This window comes from Lampetra fluviatilis, chromosome 57 (assembly GCF_964198595.1).
Source record: "Lampetra fluviatilis chromosome 57, kcLamFluv1.1, whole genome shotgun sequence".
NCBI lineage: Eukaryota > Metazoa > Chordata > Hyperoartia > Petromyzontiformes > Petromyzontidae > Lampetra > Lampetra fluviatilis.
This window is the reverse complement of record NC_136331.1, coordinates 6948428-6974340: the sequence shown is the minus strand read 5'-3', so window position 1 is coordinate 6974340 and position 25913 is coordinate 6948428. Positions and strand designations below refer to the sequence as shown.

The 25913-nt window shown below is 51.7% G+C and overlaps 1 pseudogene across 1 annotated transcript in view; it reads left to right on the top strand.

Moving 5' to 3' along the window:
* LOC144950303 (metabotropic glutamate receptor 1-like) overlaps positions 1-25913 on the top strand; it is a 119917-nt pseudogene that overhangs the window by 47006 nt on the left and 46998 nt on the right. The window contains exon 4 of the transcript XR_013640368.1: positions 21528-21774. The product of XR_013640368.1 is annotated as a metabotropic glutamate receptor 1-like (transcript). The remainder of the gene's footprint in view (positions 1-21527; positions 21775-25913) is intronic.

Here is a 25913-nt window from a genome sequence, read left to right as displayed (position 1 = left end):
GTCGACCTAGGGGAGACCCAGGATCGGTTCAGATAATCGTCACTGGTGTTGACCGTGAGCGGGAATCGAACCCGAGTCGCCAGGTTCATAGCGCAGCGTAGCGCTCCCCACTACACCACCACCACCCCTACCCCGGGTAAGATACACGTGGAATAACCTACCCCTTGTACACAAAGCAGTCCTCCTCCTCCTTAAACGTATTCAGTACCTCAACTCCACCTTACTTGCAGAAACTAATACATTTAGATATTCCATCAAGGTCCTGAAGCTCTTCGCGTCTCCAACTGCTCAGCACTGCCAGGTCTCGCTGGTGCTTTTTTGCTGATTTGGTGCTTTTGTTAGCGCGGCAGCACAAACTATGGAACGCCTTGCCACTTGAAACCCCATCTCTTTAAAGTGACGTCGGTTTTTTTTTGTTTCCTGCTTGCAATGCAATGCGCATTTGGATCCTAGGATGCAATGCCGATTACACATTTGAATAACTTGATTTGAAGCTTTCGTGACTGCAGGAATCCATACTCTTTGGTTCTTTCGGTAAAGTCACGTAGGTAGAAATAAAATCACGACGTTTCGGGCGCAACACAAGCGTCCTTCATCAGGTGGGCATCCTGTCGTGATTTGTTTTATTTCATACCTACGTGACTTTACCGAAAGAACCAACGCGTATTTGAATTCCTATCAAACCTCCGCCTCTTCTCTAATTCCCATTCCCCTCCCCTCGCCCCTCCACTCCTTCCCGTCCCTTTCCTACAGCCGCTCCGTGACCAACCCCCTACCCTAAGTACCTCTCTATCGCTATCACTCATTACTCAAAACCCTGAAGCACTGCCCCCCCCACCACCACCACCACCTAAATCGTTCCATCCTGCCGTGTCGCCGCTTTCTGCGAACTGTGTCAAAGCGCCTCGAGTGAAGACCGCCAGCGGCGCCCGGCGCTCTTCCCCATTCCTCTAAAGCTTCTTCTTCTTCTCCCTCCTCCTAATCTTCTTATTCTTCTAAAGCTTCTTCTTAAGCCTCTTCCTCGCTGGCTGGCGAGGACGCGTGATTCCGCCAGAGCCAGAGAGCTGAAAGGTGGCGGCAGGCGGCAGGCGGTCGGGCGGGCGCGCGGCAAGGAGCCGAAGGAGCAGCTCCGTGGAGCTGACGGGAGCCGGTCCAGCCTGGCCCGGCTCCCGTCAGCGCCAGTGGAGCTGAAGGGAGCCTGTCCAGCCTGGCCCGGCTCCCGTCAGCACCAGTGGAGCTGACGGGAGCCAGGCCAGCCTGGCCCGGCTCCCGTCGGCTCCGAGTGACGAACCTTACTGATCGGCTGCATCGGGTGGTGGCTGGGTTAGCGACACATTTATACTGACGCGATCTAACGCACGGATCCTTTGGCGTGGATAATTTGCGGTGATTAATAAACGCACGCGCGCACACGCAGCTCAAAGAGCTGAGCGGAAGCAGGCAGACAGGCGTGGGGGGGGGGTGTGGGAGGGGGGTGCTTCGCGGATACCTCGCCTGGTGGGTTCGATCCCGACCCTGACGCCTGCTGTTATTTTTTGGAGTGTGTGTCTCTCATCATCATCACGGTGATTAGGATATGTTAACTACCTCGCCTGGTATACAGGAGATCGTGGGTTCGATCCCGACCCTGACGCCTGCTGTTATTTTTTGGAGTGTGTGTCTCTCATCATCATCACGGTGACTAGGATATGTTAACTACCTCGCCTGGTATACAGGAGGTCGTCGGTTCGGTCCCGACCCTGACGCCTGCTGCTGTTTATTTGTAGTTTGCGGTGTTTTTCTCGCCGTGGTCGCGTGGATTTTTCTCCGAGTATTCCGGTTCCCCCCCCCCCCACCACCACATTAAGAATCAACATCGCGCGTTTAGATCATTTGTCTGCTTGCTTTACATTTCCACACGACGACGACGGCAACGACGATGATGGATAATAAGCCACTTCGTTGAGCCATCGTTTGTGATCGCCAGTTCGCTTCTGAAAGAGAGCCCCGTAAGCTCAGTGGGGACCTTCAACCGGTGAAGTAACAGCGATGTGGTAGTGCACGATGAGGCTCGCGAACGAGCGCCTCATTCCCCGTGCGGAGGAGTTGGCGTGACGGCGAGAGAGGGGGTGGAGGTGCAGTGGGTCGGGTCGTGTGTGAGCCCTCCGCCTGCGTGTGTGAGCCCCGGGTGACCTCTGGCTATCTCAGGGGGGGTCGCTAAGTGCGATGGAGAAGCCAGGCGCTGCATACCGAGTACCCCCCCCCCCCCTCCACAGCCCCCCCCCCATCCACACTCACACCCCCCCCCCCCCCACCGCATGATTCTCTCGCGTTACGCGTTCACACACAGCGCGTGCGCTCTGCGGGATGTTCACAGCGCGAGCCCTAGACTCACCTGGCGCGCCACGGTGGCTAGGATATGTTAACTACCTCGCCTGGTATACAGGAGGTCGTGGGTTCGATCCCGACCCTGAAGATGCCTGCTGCTGTATATTTGGAGTTTGCGTGTCTCTCTCATCATCATCATCATCACGGTGGCTAGGAGATGTTAACTACCTCGCCTGGTCTGCAGGAGGTCGTGGGTTCGATCCCGACCCTGACGATGCCTGCTGCTGTATATTTGGAGTTTGGGGGTCTCTCTTATCATCATTATCATCACGGTGGCTAGGAGATGTTAACTACCTCGCCTGGTATGCAGGAGGCCGTGGGTTCGATCCCGACCTGACGCCTGCTGCTGTATAATTGGGGTTTTTGCGGGGTGTTATTCTCTCCATGGTCGTGTGGATTTTTATCCGGATCCTCCGGTTTGTGCCTCCACATTTAGAATCAACATCACACGTTCAGAGTATTTGGCTAGTGCAATACATTTCCACAGGATGATGATAAGCCACTTCGTTGAGCGATCGTTGGTGATAACCAGGTCGCTGCTTCTGAACTAGAGATACACAGCAACTCAAGTGGGGGCCCTTACCAAGTCAAATAAAAAAAATAGCTCAGTTTATAATTTCAGCCAGACTCGGGGGTCACGTGGTCACAGCGAAATCACGGAGGCAGAGAGGAGGCGATCGATTCACGCGATAGCGGAGGCGTCTCCATACAGAACAAATAAAACTAAACAATCACACTTGGCACTGGTTAATAGACGGGGTGTAGGCGCAGCCCTGCAATGGCTCTCTAGATTGCCCTCTGGAGGGTGTTTTTGCGGCCTGATCTTTCACGCCGGGCGGACGGCTTATAAGCTGTGGGAGTGCCAACATTTTACTACCACCAAACGCGACCTGCCGATCAACCGAACCAGTTGGGAAATGTGGAATTCACACCACCGGACATGTTTCTTCTCGACCAATAATTCCACCCCCCCCCCCCGACTATCACACGTGGTCGTCTGCCCGGATGTCTTCTCTCCACGAGCTTCTCTTCTGTGCCTCGTCTCTGGTCACGTCCACTGCCCTCGATCTCCCTCCCCTCATTCTGGCCTGCACCTCCAGAGCCCTTCTCGTCTACAGGGCTGTCTACGTGCGAGTCTATGGGTCTATGTGCGAGTCTACGGGTCTCAGTGTTGATCTATATATCTCTGTGCTCTGTGTGAGTCTATTGGTCTCTGTGTGAGTCTACGGGTCTCTGTGTGAGCTTATGGGTCTATGTGTGAGTCTATGGGTCTCTGTGTGAGACTATGGGTCTCTGTGTGAGTCTACGGGTCTCAGTGTTGATCTATATATCTCTGTGTCAGTCTTTGGGTCTGTGTGTGAGTCAATGGGTCTCTGTGTGAGTCTACGGGTCTCAGTGTTGATCTATAGATCTCTGTTTCAGTCTTTGAGTCTCTGTGTGAGTCAATGGGTCTCTGTGTGAGTCTATGGGTCTTAGTGTTGATTTGTAGATCTCTGTGTGTGAATCTCAATGTGAGTCTATGGGTCTCTGTGTGAGTCTACGGGTCTAATTGTTCATATATCGACCTCTGTGTCAGTCTTTGGGTTTCTGTGTGAGTCAATGGGTCTCTGTGTGAGTCTATGGGTCTCTGTGTGAGTCAATGGGTCTCAGTGTTGATCTGTAGATCTCTGTGTGAGTCTATGAGTCTCTACGTTCGTCTGTGAGTCTGAGTGTGAGTCTATGTATCTGTGTGTGAATCTCAATGTGATTCTATGGGTCTGCGTGAGCTTCCATGAGCCTTTCATCTCCACAGCCCCTCTAATTGCGTGCCCATTGCATTTCGTCGACACGTGCCAGCACCATCTGACGTTTCGCCTCTCCGACCCTCCAAAGGATCCGAGTTAAACCCCCGGCTGATGCTCGCGAACGCCTTCATTCTGCCTCCGCTTAACACCACCGAACGAGGGCCGTTGCGCACTGCAAGGAGGCCGTCCCTGCTCGCTTCGCTGGACAACAACCCCCCCTCCCCATCCCCACTCTGACTCGGTGGGCCAATTCAAGCTACTCCACGCCTCAGTCCAGTTCCAGCTTGCTGCCGCTGCCGCTGCTGCGTCGATTGAGCCCTGGGTTGCTGGGGATGATCGTTTGAATCCAGAGATTGCGGTAGTTTACCAGATTGCGGATGGTTATGTATTCATTTATTTATTTTGTCTCGCGGCTGCTTGCCCCTCTTTTTTTTTTCTTTCAGGGAATGGAGGAATTGAGAGATTGAGATCGAGAGAGCGCGCGCGGTCATCTCTCCTCGCTCGCTCGCTCTCTCTCGTAGCCGCCTCCTCCTCCTTCTGGGTCGTTGCTTGCAGTGTCTCGGTCATTCGGGGCGCCGTGTTAAAGGCTCACTGCTGCCGCTGCCGCTGTGTTTGTGCTCCGCATACATCTACCCCCCCCCCCCCCACGTCTCTTCGCTTTGCTCCGCCGTGAACCGCGGGAGATGGGGATCAAGGCTGGGAGATTATAGAAAAACAGCTGATAGCGAGAGAGGGCGACGCTGGGTTGCGGGAGGGTTGGGGTTGAGAGGTGCGGGGCGGAGATGACCCGAGTTACGGGGGAGGACGAGGTGGGGAGGGGCGGGGGGGGGGAGATAAAGATGAGGATGGAGGGGTCTCGGAGATTGGAGAATCAGAGCGTGGCAATTGAATGGGATGGAAAGTAATTTAAAAAGAATGGCCGACTCCGCTGCTGTGATAAGGTGTGGCTTTCTGTGTAGGGTCAGAACATTGCAAAGATGGGGGGCGTATTCCCCCCCCTCCTCCTTTGCCGCCCCCCCCCCCTGCCCCATGTACTTACATTGCATTCATGGCCCTAACAAATACAACGCCGTCGCCACGTGTGCGAATTCATATCTGTCACGGGGGGAGTAGCGAGCGGATGGGGGGGGGGGGTGAGTCATTTTCTAATGGCTCGAAACGAGGAGCCGCATATGAAAGGGAACTATTCAATAATTGTCCTGCCGGAGAAAGGGAGATCCATTTGAATGCTTCCTGGGCGAAATCGAATACGTGAAGGGATCGCGCCGTGGCACATGAATTTCAATATTTACTTCGGAGGCAACAAACAAACAAACAAAATAGGGAATGAAGAAAGCGGTAATTGAAAGGCACAATGAGAGAGCGAGCGAGCGAGCGAGAATGCACTCACAAGGCAAAAGTCGTTCTACTGCCAACAGGCTGACCGCTAGATCCCAAGGCCAGTTGCTCGGCTATTGTTTGGTGCGCGCCACAGGTTATTCGGTAAACAAAAGAGTCAATGCGATGCAAATTGCATTTGCATCGCATCGACTTCCGTGTGAGTCCACAAGCGGCGTGCGCGCGCGTGCGTGCGTTGTCGCGGTCGTGTCACTGTGTTGATTCGGAACGACGGCGTCCAACCATTCTGTTGCTGAAGATGCTGCCGAGCACGTGGGAGCGAAACGTCGGACGTCGTGCCGAAACAGCCGTGAAAACACGTCGGAGAATTGCGCGTGCGTGCGTGCGAGCGTGACGAGTATCTGAACCGGTGCCGCGCCTCGCCTAGGTCGACTCGGCCTCGAATGAGTATGTGTGTTGACCTTCTTTCGCACGGCACGGAGCCAACCGTGCTAATTGATGCGATGTGAACACATCGCCACTAGGGAGACAAAGGCGGCCGGGTGTGTGGCTGGCCACCCCCCCCCCCCCATGTGACGTGCCGGCCTTCATAGGTGCTACTCGCTAACAGCACTTGCACCGACATTCTGTTGAGGCTACACGGGAGGGCCCCCTTTGTCTCTCTAAATATTTGACGTGCAGCCGTTTGTCAATCCGCGGCTGAACGAAGGCCAGCTCCCCCGCCTAAGCCCGCGTCGGTCACGGGAGCCGTTTGACCATACTTCACCACGCTTTGTCAGCGCCGGGGGGGGGCTGCCGTCAAACGTAGCCAGGGGAAGAAACAAAAATCCAAACTCGGGTGGTCGGTTTTCAGCGGCGAAGTGCGCTAACCGCAGCGCCACCGCTCCACCCGATTTGGAGTTAAAGCACGTCTCAACGGCGTAGCAGTGTGCGGCGACGACAATGATACTCCCCCCCCCCCCCCCCCCGTGTAGCCTTCAGCGGAACTGCTTGGGGGGCAAGTGCTGTTTGCGAGTAGCACCTATGAAGGCCGGCAGGGCACACGAGGGAGGGTGGGTGGCCAGCAGCACGCCCGGCCGCCTTTGTCTCCCTCGTGGCGGCGTTTGCACACCGGACTGGTTTTGATGTTTCACGCAAACGTCATGAGGTGTTGACCGTGAGCGGGGAATCAACTCGAGCGAGACAGCGAGTTGAGAGACGAGAGGCTGACAGAGTTGAGTTTCAAACCAAATTTTATTGCTGCCAGCAGCATAGGCACTGGAGCCGATCTCGAGGCAAGTCACATCGAGTACAGCGTCACGTGGACACGCCACAAACACTGCCCGTGTCACATGCAAAGACAGAGATCCCCCGTGTAGCCTTAACAGACTGTTGGGGCAAGTGCTGTTAGCGAGCACCTATGAAGGCCCGAATGACACACGAGGTGGACGGGTGGCCAGCACCACGCCCGGCCCGCTTTGTCTCCCCAGTGGCGATGTTTACTACACACCGCACCAGGCACTCATTTAAGGCCGAGTCGGCCTAGAGGAGGCTCAGGTAATCGTCGCTGGTGTTGGCCGTGGGCGGGAATCGAACTCGGTTCGCCGGGTTCGTAGCGCACTGCGCTAACCGCTCCGCCACCGCTCCCCCAAGCAAGCAAACGGCACAAACCCGCCCTGGGATGATGGGGGCACGGGGTGGCACGGGTCCGTGTGATCGCTTGGGGGCCGGCTTTTACACAAAAAAGAATTACCCCAAAATATCCACTTCCCAAATATAGCGCGCGTCGTTAGCCCGCGAGATCTCTGCAAACGCCTCGAAGAGGTGTGAACGTGCTAATGAAGAGATAATGAAAATTTGACAATATTGTGGTGCGTATGTGGGAGTGTGTGTGTGATGTGTGTGTGCGATGGGTGGTGTGTCTGTGTTTGTGTGTGTGCGATGGATGATTGTCTCCCCGACAGACCTGGTTTTCACCTGAGGACGGCTGCTTGCATTGTGGCCGAAACGTCGTGAGAATTATTTTATTATGTTTAATTTTTTATTATTTTATTACTTCCCTTCTACGTGACTTTACCGAAAGAACCAAGAAGATGAATCCCTGCAGTCACGAAAGTTTTAAATCGAGATTGGTGGTGTGTTTGTGTGTGCGATGGGTGATGGGTGGTGTGTGTTTGTGTGTGTTTGTGTGTACTATCGGTGGTGTGTTTGTGTGTGTTTGTGTGTGCGATAGGTGGTGTGTTTGTGTGTGTGTGCGATGGATGATGGGTGGTGTGTTTGTCTGTGTTTGTGTGTGTGTGCGATGGATGATGGGTGGTGTGTGTTTGTGTGTGTTTGTGTGTGTGTGCGATGGATGATGGGTGGTGTGTTTGTCTGTGTTTGTGTGTGTGTGCGATGGATGATGGGTGGTGTGTGTTTGTGTGTGTTTGTGTGTACTATCGGTGGTGTGTTTGTGTTTGTGTGTGTGTGCGATGGATGATGGGTGGTGTGTTTGTCTGTGTTTGTGTGTGTGTGCGTTGGATGATGGGTGGTGTGTTTGTGTGTGCGTTGGATGATGGGTGGTGTGTTTGTGTGTGTGTGCGTTGGGTGATGGGTGGGGAGCGGTAGTATCGCGGTTAGTGAGCTGTGCTACAAACCCGACTGGATCGTCGGGTGCTACTCACTAACAGCACTTGCCCCATCAGTCTGAGTAAGGCTATACGGGGGATCTTTGTCTTGCTGGGCGGTGGTAGTGCGGGTTGCGTGCGCGGGTGTTGGTGTGTGCATGCGATGGGTAGCGGCAGTGTAGTGGCTTAGCGCCCTGCGCTACAAACCCACCCACCAGAGTTCCATTCCCGCTCACGGCCCAACATCAGTGACCAAATCATCCGAACTGATCCTGGGCCTCGGCTCGACTCAGCCGATGCAATCGAGCACTTCGTGTCGCGGTGTGTGAACATCCCCAAGCTGTGGCCGAATCCACACCGCTCCTTCGTGTGCCTGTGTGCTCGCTACCAACGGCACTCGCCCCATCAGCCTCTTAAGGCTATACGGGGGGTCTTTGTCTTTGGTGGGTGGCTGGCTGACTTGACGGGGTGGTGACAGCATCAAGGCGGAGACAAGAGATGAGCGGCGGCGTCTCCAGAAATGTTTAAAATATATTTCACACGGGACTCAGTTGAATAAATAAGGTAGAGGCGCATCCCCTGCAAGTGCCGGCTCACGCCACTGCTAGCGGAAGGGAACTCGGCGCGACAGCTGCCCTCTTACTCAGGAGAGCGGGCGGGGAGGGGGGCATCAACAACCTGCGGCTCCGAATCCGCATGCGGCGGCTCTTGAAGGACCGCTTCGTGACCCGTTCTTCATGAAGGGGCACCCCACCGTCTCCTATTCACCACTTGCATATTGAGGGCTCTTGAAATATGGAGGGTTTTTTTTTTTTACAAAATTAGAAATTTGTTTATATTAAACATACCTCCCTCTTGTTGTTTTGGTTGTTGATTACCGGTCTCGAGGGTGTTTTGGCTGCCTGCTCTTTTCCTCTTGCCAGAGGTCTAGGAAGAGGTTGGGTGGGTGGGGTGGGTGGGTGGGAGAGGGGGGTACCCACATTCTACCCCACCACACGTGATCTGCCGATCGACTGGCTGCTGCGCACGCGTTTTATAACTGCGTGTGATGAGGATGGGGGTGGCTGGGGGGTGGCTGGGGGGAGATTGAATAAATGTGCGCCATCGTTTCAACTGCCGCGCCAACGACGCAAGGGACCTGCGAAATCGTCCAACGTGGTTCATTCACCATGAGCGCCGCCGTGCCTAGCAGCGTCCCCCGTAGCGTGGGGGTGGGGTGGGAGCTAGGTATTAAATTCGGCATGAATGCGGCATCAAAAACGAACGAGTGATAGAACGAATTCATGACTGCGTTCCCACCCAAAAAGAGGAGTTAATTTGTAAACAAACAAAAAAGTGCGGGCGCGCGGAGACGGCGTGAGATGTGGCGGTGATTTTCCCGCGACCCCTCCGCGTCTCGCTCATTTGGACGTAGCGACGAGCTACCGCGTATCGGGCGGTTAAAATTATTATTACAATACATAGATGTCTTATTATTATTATTCCTTCAACCCAAAGGCTCACATGAGCTCCTTCCGTTTGTTCTGTGGACGACAGCAAAAAAAACCACGGCGGGGGATTTAGAGTGCAAACATAATGAGCGTGGCAATTAGTGGGGCGGGTGGCTGGGTGAGTGTGTGACGGATCGTAGTTTTGTCTTGGTGTAGTTATGCACGAATGCACCGCGCGTCTCATCATCTCTTTAAGCAAGAAAAACTAATTAAAATTAATAACGCGCGTGTACTCTGGGGAAACACTAAATTAAAAAAAAGTATTTTGTTTACTTCCAGCGATGGAATTATATAAAAAACAAACAAATGTATTTCAGCCTTTACAAAACATCAGAATGAGAATAGTCATTTATATGTGAGGAATCCGATGAGCTATGAAGCTCTTTTTCACAGATGTCCAGTAAGGGGCACGGGGTAAGAAGGCTACAACAATAACAACAACAGTTACAAAAACACGATCGGAGTGCAAAGTACAAGAAAGGTAAGCAAATCACCCAGACACAAACAAATACAACACTCAACCATCCCCATCCTACCAGGCAAAGCCCACTGAGATATTTTACTTATTTTTCCAGAAGCGACCTTGCCACAAGGGATATCTCAACAAAGTTGCCCCACGATTTGGACATTCAAAGCAGCAAAATGAAAGAAAAAAACCTTTATTATGAATTATTATGAGCAAAATAATCATAATAAACGTAATTGCAATGCGCGTTCCAGAGTGTTTCCATGCCATCGTCCAATTTGTAATGGAATGTGCTGGACTCCTCTTTGTTGAATCCCGTACGATGGATTTATGATTCTGGCAGGATTTGTCCCGTGTATTGTAAAGGCTCTCCCTTCGGGTTTCGCGTTCGATCGACCACCGCCGATGGACTACCGGCCACGGTTTTTCAATACCGCGTCCAATAGGGCATTACATTAGAACGTTCCCCCAAGGATGCTCTAAAGAGGATGTCATACAGGACTTAAATGCTCCCTGCCAATATATTATTTGACATTGCATTCCCACGATTTCTCGTATGCGTTGGGGAGGGGAGTGGGGGGGAGGGAGGCAATTGCGTTACCCAGCGGTAGCGCGTTCGCCGATTGTTGCAAAAGGTTCGCAGTTCTCATCTGCATCCTGCCACGGTGGCTTTGAGATGTTAACTACCTCGCCTGGTATACAGGAGGTCGTGGGTCCGATCCCAACCCCGACGCCTGTTGTATATTAGGAGTTGGCGTGTCTCTTTCCTCGTAGTCGTGTGGATTTTTCTCCGGGTCCTCAGGGTTTTCCGTCCACATTTAGAATCAACGACACGCATTGAGAATGTTTGGCTGCTACAAATTCCCACGTGATGGTAGGCCACTTCGTTGAGTTATCATCTGTGATAGCAAGGTCGCTTCTGAACAAGAGCTGTATCGGCTCAGTGGGTCTTACCTTGTAAAATAAAATAACAGAATCATTCAGTTGAGTCGTTGTTAACATCGCAAGCGTATCGACCCTTCTTCACATGCTCCTCGTCTGCTTCACGGTGGACGTTAAAGATCACGTGACGTCACTCGGAAAGAGTAGGCCATCGTGTTGCCGCCGTCACGGTTCAAACATTTTCCACGTTTGAAAATCATCTGCTTTTGGGCCAAATATTCAAATCTTCGACCAAATAACACCCGAACATTGCTCAATTGAGATCGCGCGCAGCAGCGTCATCAGTAGCAGCAGCAGCAGCAACAGCAGCGCCTCCTGCTGCGAAGCTACTGCAGACCGTGTCGTGAATACTAAAAACTCTTGAGCTATGTAGGGAAATTTTAGATGCGACCGGCCACAAATGATAGCACAACAAAGTGGCTTATCGCGTGGCAATTTATAGCAGGATTCTAATACTTGTAAACGGATGTTCTTGATTCTAAATGTGGAGGGGGGGGGGGGATTCGGAGGGACCCCGAGAAAAAATCCACTCCACCAAGGGGAGAGAGACACGCAAACTCCAAATATGCAGCAGGCGTCAAGGTCGAAATCGTACGCACAGCCTCCTGCATACCAGGCGAGGGAGTTAACATCTCGCTACCATGGCGCCCTTCCTGTGAACACACATAAGCGCCCTCCTTTGTAGCGATAGCCTTGCACGAGAAGAATGATAGCGCCAATACGAAATCTACCAAACGATTACGACCAAGCCGAACATACGCGGTATGCAGTTAGAGCAACAACTAAAAAAAAAAATCGTGGCTTATATATGATCAAAGACGGACGGATTCTTTTGAAAGTAAAAAAAAATTCGAGCCAATTCCATTAGGCCCGTTTTATTCTTGTAATTTATATCGTCTCTCTCTCTCTCTTTGATTCGTCTGTGACGTTACCACTCACCTTGGGGAGAGCACGATCGGTAATGGAAAGGCATCAATTAGGGTAGAGCCAGTGCGGACGTCTCTGAAATGAAGAAGAGTTTGGCGAATAATAATAATAATAACAATGCCTTCACTCGCGAGAGATTCTGGGGTTTGTCCGGACTTGCTGCCGTGATCTGTTCACAAGGGGACTATTGGGCTACGACCACAAAGACAACAAAGACAAATATTCCCCTTGGGTCAAAACGCTACTGGCCATCACCTGTGAAGGCTGCAAACAACAACAGCAGCAGCAACAACAACAACAACAACGACGACCGCCAATATCCACCGTGCGTCGCTGACGTCACCGCGGCGGTTGTGAACTTTGAGGCCACGTGAAGTGTCGAACGCTCGCTGCTGGCAAGGTGGTCACGGGACAGACCGGGGTGCCGTGGGCTGATTGAGATGAGTGGCTGGCAGTAGCACCACCGCCTATTCCCCCATACTATGCCAATGTGCTCTTTTTCTATCCGCCCGACGCTCCGCTCATTGTTTTGAGCGTCGCATCTCTGCGCTCCTGTTGGAGAGCGACTGCCTCCAATTGTCCAGTCGCATCCAGTAGCAAATACAAAGATCCCCCGTATAGCCTTAACAGGCTGTAGGGTCAAGTGCTGTTAGCGAGCACCTATGAAGGCCGGCACGGCACACGAGGGGGTGGGTGGCCAACACCACGCCCGGCCGCCTTTGTCTCCCTAGTGGCGATGTTTACACTCCGCACCAGGTACTCATTTTAGGCTGAGTCGTCCTAGGGGAGGCCCAGGACCGGTTCAGATAATCGTCACTGGGTGTTGGCCGTGAGCAGGAATCGAACCCGGGCCGCCAGGTTCGTAGTGCGGGCACGCTAACCCCGATGCTACGACAAAGATCCCCCATATAGCCTTAACAGGCTGTTGGGGCAAGTGCTGTTAGCGAGCACCTATGAAGGCCGGCACGGCACACGAGGCTGTGAGTGGCCAACACCACGCCCAGCCGCCTTTGTCTCCCTAGTGGAGATGATTACACACCGCACCAGGTACTCATTTGAGGCTGAGTCGACCGAGGGGAGGTCGGGGACCGGTTCAGATAATCGTCACTGGTTTTTGGCCATGAGCGGGAATCGAACCCGGATCGCCAGGATCGTAGCGATGCGATAACCGCTACAACACTACCACTCCAACAACCGCCATTCGCCACTAAGTAGCGGTGACGTCACCACGACGCTTGTGCCAGGCTATGTGCACCTTGAGGCCAGGTGAAGTGTCGAACGCCCGCTGGCAGGAGGTCACGGGGCAGACCCAGCAGGTGCCACGGGTCGACTGACTGAGATGACTGGCCGCTACACCACATGCGCCCCATACCGTGCCAACTTGCTGTGTTTTAGGCACCCGGCGCTGCGCTCGTTGTTGTGAGCGTCGCTCCTCTGCCCTCCGCTCCCCTCGCACACACACACACACCTAGGTACACAGCCCAGGGCCCAAGCTCACGCACGGACACACGCCGCAAATAGTTTTAGTCTGGGACCCACAGGAGCCCCACTGCATTTCAAGACACGGAGCTTGAGCACGGAGACGTTCTTATTATTATCGCGCCGTTCTCGGGGCTTCAACAACAAAAACAAACAAACAACAACAAAAACAACCGACCCCCGGTGTGGCACAAACAAACAAAAAAACAACGCGACCTTTAGCGAAACGTGGATCACTCGCACGAAAACCCGAGACGAGTCGGAAAGCCGGCGGGGTAGGGAAAATCCGGCTGCGGGAACGAGAAATAAGATCGGCGCCAAGCTCCTCCTGTTGGACAATGCCGTATCGACGGCGGGCGATCGTCAACCACGTACGACCTGCGTTGATCGCTGATTAACAGATTTGTCGGGCGAACACTTGAAACGGAAACAAAAACACGAACTCGGTTGAGTTTTGCGTCACCGAATCGTGAGCACCAAGAGCTGGGGTTGGGTTTTTAATTTTTGTTCTTTTCAGCAAAATAATTGCTGGCAGCAGTGAGAGTATCTGAGTTCTCGCAGGGGTGAGATGACCTTAATGCTGGCAGTGGTGAGATTATCTGAATTATGGCAGGGGTGAGATGATCTTAATGCTGGCAGTGGTGACATCTGAATTCTGACAGGGGTGAGATGATCTTAATGCTGGCAGTGGTGAGATTATCTGAATTCTGACAGGGGTGAGATGAGCTTAATGCTAGCAGTGGTGAGATTATCTGAATTCTGACAGGGTGAGATGATCTGAATGCTGGCAGTGGTGAGATTATTTGAATTCTGGCAGAGATGAAATTATCTTAATGCTGGCAGTGGTGAGATTATCTGAATTCTTACAGGGCTGAGATGGTCTTAATGCTGGCAGTGGTGAGATTATCTGAATTCTGGCAGGGTGAGATGATCTTCATGCTGGCAGTGGTGAGATTATCTGAATTCTGACAGGGTAAGATGATCTTAATGCTGGCAGTGGTGAGATTGTCTGAATTTTGACAGCGATAAGATGATCTAAATGCTGGCAGCGGCAATATTAGCTGAATGCTGGCAGTGGTGAGATTGTCTGAATCCTGGCAGCGATGGGGTGATCTGAATGTTGGCAGCGTTGAGATAATGCAAACGGTAACGCTGGCAGCAGTGAGGATGACGGCTGCGGCATTGATTAAAATTGTCGTGGCAACGGTTGTAATTGTAATTGAAGCACCGCTGATAAATTATCTCGAGGGGCGCGCGTTGACGCTATTGAGATGTATGCATCGTGTGGCTCCTGTGTATCCAGTGTACGGGTTAGGAGGCCCAACCAGATTAAGAGCTCCCTCCCTGCCATCCCCCCATTTCCATAGGCATCCCTGCAGCCCGACGCGTGCTGCCAGTCCCCAAGAGAGCCCCGTTTCATCGCGGTAATGACAGCAGCGCGGAACTGAATGAACGCACGCGATGAAAAGAACTGTTTTGGCCATTCTCTCTCCAGCTTGACCCAGGCAACTCACTGTTCCATTGACCCTGTGTTCAGACCTCCTCTCCCCCCCTCCCTCTCCCTTCCAGCTTCAGGGCCGTGTCGATGCCATTCCCTCCGCGTGCCACCATCCTTCACAGTTCCTTTCATTTTTCATTTTTCATCACTAGCAGTTTTTTGGTTGTTGTTGCTTTTGTATTGCACGGATTGTCCGTGCGTCGTCTGTGCGTCGTCTGTGTGTGCCTTGCAACAGGCAGGGAGAGAGAAGAATAGAGGTGGGGGAACAATGAAGCTCATTTCGCACCTGTAATTATGACGCATGTGTCTCCTCTGTCAGCGGTAATTATTGCCCGTTCGCCCTGCCCGTTCTGACTGGGGCCCCACCTCGAAACGCCGCTCGCGTCGCGTGAAATGAAAAACGCCGCTCCGACTTGAATTTGTGTTTTTTTATTTTTTATGTATGAGGCCAGCAGGTCTCTCTGACTGCTGTCATTCCCCCGTCGCGGTTCGCTCCTTCACGACCGCGACGAGCATAGAGGGTGGCGCCGGACGAGTCTGGAATTACAAAGAGAAAACTCCCCCCCCCCGTCTCCATCATCTTTCTTCTCCCACACTCTCTCGCTCGCTCGCTCTCTCTCTCTCTCTCCCCCTGCCTGTCTCTCTCTCTCTCTCTCGAGATCGAGAGCTGCACGCCAGAGCCGTTAACTCTAGCGCTGCAGGGAGAACAACCCGCACGCTGTCGAGGGTCGCCCGCGCGTTGCTGATGATTCCCTGCAAGGTCAAAGCCGATCGGATTTCACGTTGAGCAAAGGAAGGAGCGATCCCATCGCACCCCTCCGTCGCTACGTCGTTGTTTGTTTTTCTGCTCAGTTTAGCACGTAGCGGTCGTGGTAGTAGGGGTCTTTCGTGACCAATGTTATCCATAATAGAGTTTTTATTCTTCTTGGTTCTTTCGGTAAAGTCACGTAGAAAGAACCAAGAAGCTGAATCCCTGCAGTCACGAAAGCTTTAAATCGAGAGTTTTTATTTATTTGTTTGTAAAAATAAATGTGTCGTTAGACCCGCCGCCACCACCACCCGGCGCAGCCAATTAGTAAGGTTGTATCGCGTAAACAAAAACGTACCAATTAGTTACTCGTTCAGCACACCGGTTGTGTGTTGGAGAGTGAACCCACGGCGACATTTGCAATTCGAGTACCGTGAAGTGTCGCTCGGTAATTGCAACGAGCATCATCAGGCGATAGCCAGAAAAATAATAAAAGCCTCTTATGTCTTTCTAGTCAATGCGGAGTGCTCGTGACCTCGATGATAAAGACTCCACTGGGTTTCGTGAAAATGCAACTGGTTTACTGTCCCCTCCCGCGGTTACAACACTCTATGTCTACCTCTGTCCCCCAGAGACAGATATCTTCGTAATCTCGTGATCTCTAGATTGGTATCCAGGCTGGATCCTGGGCCGCTGCTACCCGACATCAGTTGGAACCCGTGTCTAAAAATAAAACAACGAAAAAAAATGTAGAAACGTGAAATAAAAAATCATGCATATGCATGGGTGACGGAAGTCTAAAGCGCGTTTGTCATCGCAAGTATTTAGCTGGCGATAATTACGTTAAGATTCAAGCCGTCTAAAATGGTTATGTTTTTTTCATGATTTCAGCTTTGCATAAAAATACGCATCGTAAGCTTTACAATGGCTCATCATTCATGGGGAATTGGCTGAGCGGCTTAGGAGTAGCTATCACGACAAAGATGCATACAGATTAGCCTCTAATTATATAAGGATATGCCATCGGCTTATCCAATAGGAAGTGTGTGGTGCAGTGGTTAGAACCCTGCATTATGCACCTGACAATCTGGGGTCAGAGTACAGAATGTGTTATGACATCGCAGCAATGTTGAACGTTTAGCGTACGAACACATTCCTGTGGAGGGAGCTGGGAGGAACGTTGGGTTGCTCGGTCAATGGCCAGGGTCAACGGCGGCGTGGTGTATTCCGCAAATGTGCCCGACTGTGAGGGCGGGCACAAGCCGGCGTGAGTAGGTTAAACGTTGAGTTTTATAAGGGCACCACGGGGTGACCAGCCCCTCCCCACCCAGCCCCACCCCTCCCACCCAGCCCCTCCCCACCCTCCCCACCCAGCCCCTCCTTTCACGACGGACGGACGAACACAATAATCCCCTGTGGGCTGGTGTAACCAGGAGGTTCCTACCGGTATAATACTCTCTCGAAACTCCCGGGTAAATAAAGAAAGTTACACACGTTGGACATTCCAAGCGTAACGAGAAATCTTTACGGGGTTGGTCGTAAGTCGATCGTAACCGATAATAACTATCGATGATGTCACACAAATTGCCGTCAAATTAAATCACCAAATTACATTAACCGCAGCGTTTACAATGAATACCGTCAACATCAATAACGTAATCGTTGGACGGGTGATTGCTTGTCTCCGTAGCCGTGCGATTTGAGCTGGTGCAAGAGATGCTGATGGTGTCTCGTTGTTGCAGCCATTTGGGGTTCCCGTTTCGCATTTAGCGAGGGCTAACGAGCGGGTTAACCGGCGACACGTTTCACGTGTTTGTTTGTTTGTTGTTGTTGTTGCGCGCGCGTGTGACAAGGGGTGAGTACTCGAGAGATGACGAGAGGGGGGGATGGGGGGGGGTGATCTCATTTTTGCAAAGAGTGACCTGGTTGACTGAAAACTGCAATGACAATGACGCATATAAAACATCGGAGCAAAAAAATACAACTGCATTACAGAGCGAAACAAATAATAGAGATGTAAAGCAGTCGACAGGCAAATACATTGCCTGCGACAAAAAAAAGTTGGCTCAGATAAATCACGTGTATTGAACGAGCAAACATTCAGAGCACTCTAAAGTGAAGTTAAAGAAACAGCAAAATATATATTCGGGGTGATTATTGCATCGGCGTGTAAACAGACAAGGATATGCATCCAAAGATAATCGCCAGTGACGTTATCACACAACATCGACAGCTCAACATCAACGCGTGATTTTCGATGATTTTTTATTGTAAAATTAGTGGCAATGATGATGGTGGTGGTGAAGATAATGATGATCACCACACAATGCCGCTCTAGACACGACGGATGGATACACCCGCAGTTTATAGACTCATAAAGTCGCATAGACCCATAGACTCGCATGGAGACCCATAGGCTTACATATAGACCCATAGACTAGCATAGAGACCCATAGACTAACATAGAAACCCATAAACTTACATGGAGAGCTATAGACTAACATAGAAACCCATAGACTTACATCGAGACCCATAGACTAACATAAAAACCCATAGACTTACATAGAGACCCATAGACTAACATAGAGACCCATAGACTAACATAGAGACCCATAGACTAACATAGAGACCCATACACTTACATAAAGACCCATAGACTAACACAGAGACCCAGTCCATAATAGATTTTTTTTGGGGGGTTAGATCGCGTAAATATAAATGTGTCGTTAACCCTCCACCACCACCCGACAATCGGTAAGGTGTGTCACGTAGCACAACACGTGCCAGTTAGTGACGCGTTCAGCACACCGACGGTGTGTTGCAGAGGAGACCCACAGCAGCGTTTGCGAGTCGAGTACCGTGACATTTCCGAAAAACCCGCGTGTGAAACCGACAGAGGGTGCGGGTGGTACAGACTGCATCACGGGGGGCCAGTGGCGTAGCTAGGATATTTTGCGCCCGGAGACGAACTATAACATTGGCGCCCACACCCCCAGTTTAATCACATACCAAAATGTAATTGCATGACATGTAGGCTGTGTGTGGCGGGATATATACAATTTTAGGTTGAGGTGTTGATTTGTGCAGTATCTTCTTGGTTCTTTCGGTAAAGTCACGTAGAATGGAAATGATAAAATAATAAAAATAAAACATAATAAAATAATTCTCACGACGTTTCGGCCACAACGCAAGCAGCCGTCCTCAGGTGGAGAACAGGTCTGTCGACAGTCAGACTCTGTATTCTCAACAGACCTGTTCTTCACCTGAGGACGGCTGCTTGCGTTGTGGCTGAAACGTCGTGAGAATTATTTTATTATGTTTTATTTATATTATTTTATTATTTCCATTCTACGTGACTTTACCGAAAGAACCAAGAAGATGAATCCCTGCAGTCACGAAAGCTTTAAATCGAAATTTGTGCAGTAGTTTCAGGCTGCCGCGCCTGCCGCAATAAGTTATAATGTAACGTTGTAAGCCTCATTTTGGCGCCCCTTTACCTTGGCGCCCGGGGACACATGTTCCCCCTGCCCCCCCCCCCTAGCTACGCCTCTGCGGGGGGGCCCACGGGTCCCACTCGGCCGTTCGGGGGCCCGAGGCTACGGCGACCAGGGGGTAGATTGGACCGGACCGGGGCAGTGTCTTTCGTTCGCACCCAGGACCCATGCCAAGCAAGCTCGCTCGCTCGACTGGACGACCAACAAGAAAATGAAAAATGAACCATTATTCAGCGTGCAATTTTCTCCGGCTGAGAAATGTTAAATCAATGGCTTTTTTTCCTCTCCCCTTTGTATCTTCCTTTCATAAGCAAGCATTGCAGGCTAAAGCAACATGTGTGTGAGTGTGTAAGAGGGGCGTAGGGGTTAGCGCGCTACGAACTCTGTTCACCCGAGTTCGATTCCCGCTCACGGCCAACGCCCAGTGACGAGTATCTGTAACCGGTCCCAGGCCTTCCCTAGGTCGACTCAGACTTAAATTAGTTACTTGGTGTGCTGTGTGAACATCGCCACTCAAGAGACAAAGCAAAGGTGGCAGGGCGTGGTGCTGGCCATCGACCCCCTCGTTTACCCTGCTGGTCTTCATTTGTGCTCGCAAACAGCACCTGCCCCACAAGTCTGTTGAAGGCTATCTGGGAGATATTTGTCTTTGTGGCGATCGAGGTTCGACTCCAGGCAGTGATGCACAAATCCAGAGCCACTTCATTGCTACGCGTGGTTTTGAATTTGGGGCCGTCCATAAATGACGTCACGCACCTGGGGGGGGGGGGGTCAGACATTTGTGACGATGTGTGACGAGGGGCGGGGGGGGTTTGATAAATGTGACGTCACATCAAAATGCGCAACTTGAAATAAATGTAGGCAACACGTTCTACTTAATTAAATAGACTTTCTAATAAATGTTTTCTCATACAACATCAGAGTGCAGCGCCACATTAAATACGCACTACAATGACAATAGTTTAAAAGCAATTTGAAGCATGTTTTATTTTCAAATTGGAAGTATGGTTTTGGGGGGGGGGTAGAGCTTTGTGACGTCATATTTGAGGGGGGGGGTCTGACTTTTTGTGACGCCGTGTGACGAGAGGGATGGGGTCAAAACGTCCAAAATCGGGTGACGTCATTTATGGACGGCCCCTTTGTGGCGATCAAGGTTCGACTCCATGCAGTGAAGCACAAATCCAGAGCCACTTCATTGCTACGCGTGGTTTTGAATTTCCCTTCGATTGATTCGACCTTTAAATGGGATCGCCACCGATTCCACGATCCAACCCCGGAAATATGTCTCAGCCAGCAACGAGGTTCGATGAACAACAGCACTGCACAGTTTACTGAATTAAAGTTCAAAACGCCCACACCGGTTAGCAGATCTCGGTTACAAATCAATCTCTGCTGCTGCTGCTCGCATCCGAGCATGGATGAGGTCGATTCCGCTGGCTGTACCGGGTCAAACCAGGATAGGTGGCAACCACGCACCGAGATGAGTGCCTGGCAATGCCACGCTTAGACTAAGCACTGGCTGAGTGTGTGCAGGGCAGGTCTGGCATCAATAGGCGCTCGCACACAGCAGTTTACACCCGCCGTGCACACGTTTATGTGTTTCAAGTCACTGCGTCTGCTCGAGTCACGGTTGTTTTCATGGCTTATGAACTCGATACGACGGAGACAAAGTGATTTGTTCTCCGTTAAAACATATCCCAGTCCAGGCCAAGGGACGTCCTTATTTCCCTTTTATAAAACATGCAGTTTGTCTTGTGCACTTGCCTCACAACACTCTGTTCACAGGCTATACGGGGGGCCCCGTGTCTTCTCTGTCTATTTGTCGATATTCTTGATCTTGAAACTTTTCCATCACTGACGAGTTTTTTTTTGTCTTTCTCCCGCCTGTTTTCGTTTCATTCTCGCGGGGGCCGGGGGGGAGGGGGTTGATTTTGGGTCTTGTTTTTTCTTGGTTGTTGTTCTTTTCGTTTGCTGTTTTTTTTTGTTTGTTGTTTTTTTTTGTTTGTTGTTTTTTTTTGTTTGTTGTTTTTTTTGTTTGTTGTTTTTTTTTGTTTGCTGTTTTTTTTTGTTTGTTGTTTTTTTTTGTTTGTTGTTTTTTTTTGTTTGCTGTTTTTTTTTGTTTGTTGTTTTTTTTTGTTTGTTGTTTTTTTTTGTTTGCTGTTTTTTTTTGTTTGTTGTTTTTTTTTGTTTGCTGTTTTTTTTGTTTGTTGTTTTTTTTTGTTTGCTGTTTTTTTTTGTTTGCTGTTTTTTTTTGTTTGCTGTTTTTTTTGTTTGTTGTTTTTTTTTGTTTGCTGTTTTTTTTTGTTTGCTGTTTTTTTTTGTTTGTTGTTTTTTTTTCTTGCCTTCTTCTCTTTGCCCCCCACTCCCCCCCTCCACCTTTCCTCCATCCACGTGTCGCCCGCCGGGCAGGGAACGAGAGCTTACGGGAACACTACGAGCAGGACAGCAAGATGGCCTTCGTGGTGAATGCCATCTATGCCATGGCCCACGGCCTGCACAAGATGCAGCAGGCGCTGTGCCCGGGCCAGCGCTCGATGTGCCCCGCGATGCGCCCCATCAACGGCAGCACGCTGCTCACCTTCCTCATGCGCACGCGCTTCTTCGGGGTCACCGGCGAGGAGATTCAGTTCGACGAGAACGGCGACACCCCCGGCCGGTGAGGTGCACCCCGGTCGGCACTCGCCCCCTCCCCCCCCCCAGACACGCCCCTTGCCCACGCACACACACACCCCCCCCAGACACGCCCCTTGCCCACGCACACACATACCCCCCCACCAGACACGCCCCTTGCCCACGCACACACATACCCCCCCCCCCCAGACACGCTCCTTGCCCACGCACACACACACCCCCCCCACCAGACACGCCCCCTTGCCCACGCACACACACACCCCCCACCAGACACACCCCTTTCCCACGCACACTCCCCCCCAGACACATCCCTTTCACACGCACACTCTCCCCCCCCAGACACACCCCTTGCCCACGCACCCTCCCCCCCCCAGGAACAACCCTTTCCCACGCACCCTCCCCCCCCCAGACACACCCCTTGCCCACGCACACCCTCTCCCCCCCCCCAGACACACCCCTTGCCCACTCACACCCTCCCCCCCCCAGACACACCCCCTTGCCCACGCACACTCCCCCCCCCCCCAAACACGCCCCCCAGACAACCAACCCAGACATCCCCCCCTCCCCCACCAGACACCCCCCCCCCCTACCACCACAACCCCTCTCCCCCACCAGACACCACCCACCCCAAACACACCTTCCACTAAAAACCCCACTCCCCCAGACACTCCCTTCCAGACACTCTATCACTGCTGTTTAGTAGAAGGATGACTGAGACATAGTACCTCCCCCCCCCCGCTCATGATTGAGGCGTTCGATATCTTTGTAAAAAATTGGTTAACCTGTTAACGATGTTCGTTCCAACAACTGGTTCCGACTTATTTGACGCTGTGCCATCCAGTGAAGGGAGATGCCGTTTGTTGTTCACTCTGCGACGGGCAGAGTTGGCTTCTGCAAGCGCCAAGCAAGGACAGGGTTTTGTTGCTGTAGAAATCTGCATAGCCACACACTCCACTACCCAGCCACACACTCTACTACCCACACACTCCACTACCCACACACTCCACTACCCAGCCACACACTCTACTACCCACACACTCCACTACCCACACACTCCACTACCCAGCCACTCACTCCACTACCCAGCCACACACTCCACTACCCACACACTCCACTACCCACACACTCACTCCACTACCCACACACTCCACTACCCACACACTCCACTACCCAGCCACACACTCCACTACCCACACACTCCACTACCCAGCCACACACTCTACTACCCACACACTCCACTACCCAGCCACACACTCTACTACCCACACACTCCACTTTCCCAGCCACACACTCCACTACCCACACACTCCACTACCCAGCCACACACTCTACTACCCACACACTCCACTACCCAGCCACACACTCTACTACCCACACACTCCACTTTCCCAGCCACACACTCCACTACCCACACACTCCACTACCCAGCCACACACTCTACTACCCACACACTCCACTTTCCCAGCCACACACTCCACTACCCACACACTCCACTACCCAGCCACACACTCTACTACCCACACACTCCACTACCCACACACTCCACTACCCAGCCACACACTCTACTACCCACACACTCCACTACCCACACACTCACTCCACTACCCAGCCACACACTCTACTACCCACACACTCCACTACCCAGCCACACACTCCACTACCCACACACTCCACTACCCACACACTCACTCCACTACCCAGCCACACACTCCACTACCCAGCCACTCACTCCACTCCACAGGAACTCATAGACACTTCTAAGTCCCGGCTGTAGACCCCACCAGCTGTGAATCACGGCCACCCTCTTTCTCGGTCTCCCCCTCTCCGCCTCGAGTCTCTCTCTCCCCGCTTACTTCTCACTTGCTCTTTTACACTCACGGCGCTCCGACATCTGTTGTTTAAGGGAGCCTTATAAATCAGATTGGTTATTTATTTATTAATAAGTTCACGTTTTTCATCATAGCGTGTGTTGTGTGTGTTCTCATGCGTTACGACTGAATCTCGAATTGGATTGTCAACACTTTAAATTATGCAAATATTGTAATTGATCGTGAATAGTAAATGAAAATCCGTGGGTGTGGTGGGGTTTGGGGTTGTATGTAATAAAGCGAGCGACAGAGAGCAAATTATCTGAAGCCTCAAGCGACGTGCGGGGTGGAAGTAGAACTATGAAAAGAAGCAAGGATGCGAAACGGAAGATTGAATTCACAGAACTCCATAAGACGATTGGGAGAGGGGGTTGGGGGAGAGAGAGAGAGATATAATAAATAAATAAATAAGCCCACGCCGCAGAAGCCACCATGGCGAGCGTGAATGAGGTCGATGATCGGTCGCACCCGTTCGGGAGTGACACGGAATTGTTGATGGGCCGAAAGTAAACAATAATGAACACGTGGCGGCCAGCATGCTAATGGACATCTGTGAAAACAACAACAACAATAGCTTCACCGCTCAACCGGCTTCCTCCAGTGCACGTCGACATTTTTATAATTCTACGAGACGCGTGCGGCCACCACGTGGGGCCACCACGTGGGGCCTACCTGGGCACGAGACCTCGGTGGCAGCGGCTGCGGTGACTCTGTTATGAATATCGCTGCTGCTGCTGCTGTTGTCGTGTAAATGCAACGCGTGGCCAGAGGCCCGTGGCGGGAGGAGGGAGCGAAGTTGTGTTTGCAGTGGCCAAGAGACTCGTCCGAGTTTAAAGCTATGAACTGAATCTTAACAGGGTTGTTTTACACCATTTGCCAGTAAAAAATATGATAATTGTTTTTTTACCCTTCTATCTGGTCCAACCCATGTGAGACTAGGCTCTAAGGAAAGCTGTCTCGGGTGTGGACCAATCAACATCAAGGACAGTGCACATTATCAGAGTTATGTTTTTTGTTTGCATTATGACTGCAGGTATTGTGGTCTATGCAAACATGATTCCTCGTAAAAAAGGTGTCAGTTTTGTTGCCAGATAGAAGGGTAAAAAAACAATTATCAGGTTTTTTTAATCATTATTTCTGAGTGACGCCACGTGACCTTTAACGTCCACTGTGACGTGAGACGACGCGTAGTATGTCAATGATCGATACGCCTGCGATATGAAAACAACTACTGAACTAAACAACTGTTTTTTTATTTTACCAGGTGAGGGCCCACTGAGGCTGTATAGCTCTTTTTCAATAGCGACCTGGTTATCGCAAATGATAGCTCAACGCAGCGGATTAATCATCGTGTGGAAAATGTCGAGCAGCCGGGTACTCCTAACGCGTGACGTTGATTCTAAATGTGGAGGGGAAAACCGGAGGACCGAGAGAAAAAAACACGCGAAAATGGAGAGAGAGAGAGAGAGACACGCAAACTCCACATATACAGCAGCAGGCATCAGGGTCGAGATCGAACCCAAGACCTCCTGTAGACCAGGCGAGGTAGTTAACAGCTCATAGCCACCGTGATGATGAGAGAGAGACACGCAGACTCCAAATATACAGCAGCAGGCGTCAGGGTCGAGATCGAACCCAAGACCTCCTGTATACCAGGCGAGGTAGTTAACATCTCCTAGCCACCGTGATGATGATGAGAGAGAGACACGCAAACTCCAAATATACAGCAGCAGGCGTCAGGGTCGAGATCGAACCCAATACCTCCTGTATACCAGGCGAGGCAGTTAACATCTCGCCACCGCGGTGAAAGCGTACATGAGTTGCAGCCGGGCGAGTCGTGAACCTCGTGTTCACGTCGTGTTCACGGCGTCTTCACGACGTCTTCTGCACCACAACGCGTCACACGTCAGGGAATCACTCCGTTCGGGCAACATCCCGAACCCCCTCCATCCACAACCTTTCATTCCCTTCCCCCGTCCTTTGCCGAACGCTCCACGACTCTCCGCCAAATCAGACGGTACCACGGTTTATCCACTGCTCGATGAAAGCCCTTCCCTATCACCACCCGACCACATTCCTGCGATTGCCACGATCCGTTCCGCGTCTTCTGCACACGAGCTGACCCTCGGTTGCTCCGTCTCTACGACAAAGCGTTCCACCCTTGGGCGCCTTTCCCTCCCCCCTCAACCCCCTCCTCCTTTAGACTGCCATTCTTGTCACCCGCCTCAACCGCTGGCCTTCGCATCACCACCATATCGCAAGCTGTCCCCTGCCCGAGCCCCCCGCTCACTGTCGA